Source organism: Alosa sapidissima, chromosome 22 (genome assembly GCF_018492685.1).
Source record: "Alosa sapidissima isolate fAloSap1 chromosome 22, fAloSap1.pri, whole genome shotgun sequence".
NCBI lineage: Eukaryota > Metazoa > Chordata > Actinopteri > Clupeiformes > Clupeidae > Alosa > Alosa sapidissima.
Genome location: NC_055978.1, coordinates 8,155,902 through 8,160,901, shown reverse-complemented (window position 1 = coordinate 8,160,901; position 5,000 = coordinate 8,155,902). Strand labels below are relative to the sequence as shown.

Genomic DNA, 5,000 nt, shown 5'->3' with positions numbered 1-5,000 from the left:
TTTTTGTCGCACTTTTGGTACAAATTTGTTTACACTTCTCTGTCCTGGAAAAAATGCAAATGAACACAAACAAATCATGGGGTGCTCTGAATGCACTATCAAAGCATTCCACTTCACCTTTAAAACAGCAGCTGTAGTTCTACAGGCGCACTATTTTTTGACAACAAAAAAACTACATATTCATTGCACCTTTAAGAGGATTAACTTGCTCTTGTGTGTTCACTGTTGCTTGTTGAATAAAAGCTGGATTTAAACGGCAGTCTCCTAAGCCACTGATGTTGGTGAGCCATGCGGACTCCCACAGGACTTGGTTTGCAGCTGGATCTCAATCCTCCAATAACAGACCTGATACCGATCGAGTCACAGCTAATAAACTGGAAACTGTGTCAAACCAGGAACACTCACGATGGGCTAAGCCTGCAACGTTTGCCTCTCAGTCTCTGTCCATCTAAGGCCTTAGCACTATTTCGGCTTATTTAAACACAACACTGAGCACTGAACATCAGTGAACTTTCCTTTTCCCATCTATTAGTGGATCTAAGTCCTCCAATAATAAACCTGATATACATCGAGTCACAGCTAATAAATACACAGAATGGAACAAATAATACACACAAGTGTCACAGATAATAAACTGACTAAAATACACAGGTCACAGCTAATAAACTGACCAAAATGGACTGGAAGCAGGGCTACATATCTCTTTGCTGGAGGACCCTTCAGACCCTTGGATGAAAGCCTCAGCCAGATGAATAAGTACATTAACCCTTCAGCAGGGGAGTTTTGAACATTCTAACAGAAGATTCTGTTCCACAACAATGTAAGGTTCTAAAGTTCCATGTTGAATTCAATGAACCCAGATATTCTTTAGAACGTTCAATTTCAAACATTCTCGTCACACCGGTGTGACGGAACCAGCTTAAGGGTTTAAGTTCCAGTTCCATGCACCTGCAGCTCACCTGTATCCTAACAGCCTGTAGAGCCAGTTCCCTTTGGGTCTCCTTCTGGTTCTCCCTGCTACCCTCCTCCTCTCTCCTCCTTCTGCACCTCCTCCTCCTTCTCCTGCCTTCTCTTGAGCTTTCGTCATCCTTCCATTCCTTCTCCTCCTCTCTCCTCCTTCCCCAACTCCTCCTCCTCCTCCTGTTTTCTCCGGTGTTTTAATCATTCTTCCATTCCTTCTCCTCCTCGTGCGGCCCAGCCTTCGTACTCTCCTGCTCTTTCTGACCTGGGGAACCTCCTCTTCCTTCTCTTCCTCCTCCTCCTTCTCCTCCTCCTCCTTGTCCTCGTCCTCCTTGTCTTCGTTTTTGCTCCTCGCCGGCTGTGAGGAGGTGCTGCTGCTCCTGCTCCTGCTGTTGCTACTGCTGCCGCTCCTGCTGTTGTTCCTGCTCACAGCCTCTTCACCTCCTCCAGGAGGAGCGGGAGCTTCAGCCACTGCCACGGCTTGACCACAAAACGAGCACAAGACACAAACCGATGCTCTCTCTCTCTGTCTCTCTCTCTCTCTCTCTCTCTCTCTCTCTCTCTCACTCCGCTTGTCTTGTCTCTTCTTCCCTCTTCTGTCCCTCTTTCAGCACCCTGTCTCCTGTCCTGTCCACTCGACACCAGTGATCCACTGACCAGCCAGAAGACTTGGTGTGGCCAAAGAGCCAAGGTTGAGAATGTTGCGACTCAACACTCGGATTGCCCCAATGAAAGAAAGAATCAACGCCGTGGTAGCGGACAGCACGGACGCTATCTCAAGTGGGCTCAACTCATCGCCACTCGCCAGACGCACACACACGCACGCACACACACACGCCACGGACGACTTTACGACTCGGCGGAACGATGCAGTGGCTTCAACTCAATGCCACGGACCATTAGCAGCTCAAGTCCCCCCTCTCCCTCTTGTGACGCTGACCAACACACACACACACACACACACACACACACACACACACAGAGCCAAGGTAAATGAGCAGGCTGACACACACACACACACACGTACACACACACACACACACACACTCACACACACACACACACACACCCAGAGTCAAGGTAAATGAGCAGGCTGACACATACACACACACACTTACACTCACAGGCACACACACACACACTCACACACAGTGAAGGTAAATGAGCAGGCTGATACAGAGAGGCTGCTGAGATCTGATGACTGTTATCTGAGCAGGAGGCTCTTGTACAGGTGTCAGGTGGGCCGAGTCACTGGATCCGCAGATGACAGGAGACACAGGGAGAGAGAGAGAAGGAGAGAGAGAGAGAGATATAGACATAAATGGACAGATAGAGATAGAGGGGGAGAGAGAGGAAGAAAGCAAAATAAATTAGGATAGGGATGGTGGAGGGATGGTGGCATCTCTCGGGAGATAAAGGGAGGATAAACAGAAAGAGAAAGAGATAAAGAGAGAGATTGATTATTAGAGGGAGAAAGAGAGGGAGGACAAGAGATTGATTACTAGAGGGTGAAGAGGGAGAGTTAGAGAGAGAGAGAGGGAGAACAATAACAAGAGAGAGATAGAGAGAGAGAGAGGGGGAGGGAGAACAATAATTAGAGAGAGAGAGAGTGTGGAAGAGTAGTTCACCCCCCTGCAGACCTCCTCCTGTGTAGGTCACCCTGGTGTTCCCCTGGGATTCTATTTTAAGGACCGTTGCGTAACAACAGGCTTCACCTTCGGCCCCGACAACACCAGGAGACAGAAACGCCTATCTGTCACGCGCAAGGCTGACACACCACACAGGTGTCCGTCGCAGCCCAGTCGACCCTGAGCCCAGAGCATCATGGGATTGCCCTTTGATTTCCAGGTACCTGACTGAACTGCTGCTGCTGCTGCTGCTGCTGTTGCTGTTGTTGGAGTGACATCATTGGGTGACGCGGTTAGACAGTCTACTGGGGTTACATTGTTGATCGATGGCCAGAAAGGTCAAAGTGTGTGTGTTGTGTGTGTGTGTGCATGTGTGCGAGTGTGATATGTGTGTGTGTGTGAGTGTATGTATGTGTGTGTGAATGTGTCTGTGTGTGTGTGTGTGTGTGTGTGTGTGTGTGTGCGTGTGTGTGTGCGTGTGCGTGTGCGTGTGTGCATGTGTGTGTGTGTGTGTGTGTGTGTGTGTGTGCATGTTGTGTGTGCTTATTAACAGTCTTAAGCTTGAAAGGTGGCTCCTACCTTTTACAAATCTAGAGATGGAGAAACAGAGACAGAGGATAAAAAACAGATGTAGCAAAGAGAGGGATAGAGTGGGGAGAAAAAAAGAGAGAAGCCAGAAAGGCAATTTCCTGGATGTAAGATGGACAAAGAGAGAGAGAGAAAAAAAAGAGAGAGAGAGATGGAGGTGAAAATGAGAGTGAGAGTGAGCGAGAGAAAGTGAAATGGGGAAAAGAGGAGAGAAAGAGAAGCCTACGGAATGATTTGTGTGTTGAAAGGGCAGAGGAGAATAGAAATGAGAGAGGGAGAGAGAGAGAGCGAGGGAGAGAGAGAGAGAGAGAGAGGGAGAGAGAGGGAGAGAGAGAGAGAGAGAGAGAGAGAGAGAAAGGGAGAGAGGGAGAGAGAGAGAGCGAGAGAGAGAGATGAGGATGAAAGAAGCCTGATTTCCTGGGTGTGAGAAGGACAGAGGGATGGAGAATTGGAGAAAAGAGAAAATGAGAGAGAGAGAAATGGAGAGAAGAGAGAAGGCTGTGGGGTGATTTCCTGGGTGTAGGTTGTGAAGAGCACCAAGCCTGACATGCTGCTGAGCACAGCCTCCCTGAGGGACTGATTCGTGACAGGGTGGCAGAGAGAGAGAGAGAGAGAGAGAGAGAGAGAGAGAGAGAGAGAGAGAGAGAGAGAGAGAAAAAGAGTTAAAAAGAACAGAGAGAAAGAGATGGAGGAGAAAGCCCACAGTGGGGCTGATCCCTCTTGTCTGTGCACACACAGAGACATCAGCAGCATGGCACTGACAGAGAGAGAGAGAGAGAGAGAGTAGTGGAGAGAGAGATGGAGAGAGGGAGAGAGAGAGATGGAGAGAGGGAGAGAGAGAGATGGGGAGAGAGAAAGAGTGAGAGAGAAAAAGCTATCTCCCGTCATGTTGTGACTGATCTGAGATCAGACATGAGACCCATCCGCATCTTTCTTCCTCTCTCTCGTTTTTTCTCTTTCTCTCTCATGCTTTTTCTCTGTCTCTCATTTTCTCGTACACTCCTTTTTCACCCTCTCTCTAATCCCACTATCCCTCATCCCTTTTTTCCACCTTTGTGGGCAGCCGTGGCCCACTGGTTAGCACTCTGGACTTGTAACCGGAGAGTTGCCGGTTCGAGCCCCGACCAGTGGGCCGCGGCTGAAGTGCCCTTGAGCAAGGCACCTAACCCCTCACTGCTCCCCGAGCGCCGCTGTAGCAGGCAGCTCACTGCGCCGGGATTAGTGTGTGCTTCTGTTCACTGTGTGCTGAGTGTGTTTCACTAATTCACCAATTGGGTTAAAAGCAGAAACCAAATTTCCCTCACGGGATCAAAAAAGTATATATACTTATACTTACTTATACCTCTCCATTACTATCTTTTGAATCTCTCTTCTTTAGCTCTCTCTCTCTCTCTTGCTCCCTTCATTTGTTTCCTTCACCCTCTTTCTTTTTTGCCCATTTTCTTTGTTTCTCCATCCCTCTCTCCCTCTCCGATCTTCCTCTCTACACCCCCAGTCTCCCCCTCTGACGCTCCATCCTCTATCTCTCCCTCTCTATCCATACTCTCTCTCTCTCTCTCCCTCTCTCTCCATCCTCTCTCTCTCTCCCTCTCTCTCCATCCTCTCTCTCTCTCTCCCTCTCTCTCTCTGTGTGTGTATCTGGGTCAGTGCCTTAACGCTCAGCAGTGACAGAGCTAGCCTTCAGGGAGGATGGGGTGAGAAGCTGTTGAAGGACACACTCCTCGCCAGGCATGTACCACACACACACACACACACACACACACACACGCACACACACACACACACACACTGAATCACACACACACACACACACAAACTGAATCA

The 5,000-nt window shown here is 49.0% G+C and overlaps 1 protein-coding gene across 6 annotated transcripts in view; it reads right to left on the bottom strand.

Moving 5' to 3' along the window:
• Positions 1 to 5,000, bottom strand: part of dgki (diacylglycerol kinase, iota) — a 106,673-nt gene that overhangs the window by 71,118 nt on the left and 30,555 nt on the right. The window contains exon 1 of one of the 6 annotated variants that reach the window (XM_042078126.1): positions 960 to 999. The exons of the other annotated variants lie outside the window; for them this stretch is intronic. The gene's annotated coding sequence lies outside the window, so the exon portion shown is untranslated. Of the gene's footprint in view, positions 1 to 959; positions 1,000 to 5,000 lie in introns of those variants that run through there. 6 annotated transcript variants of the gene reach the window in all.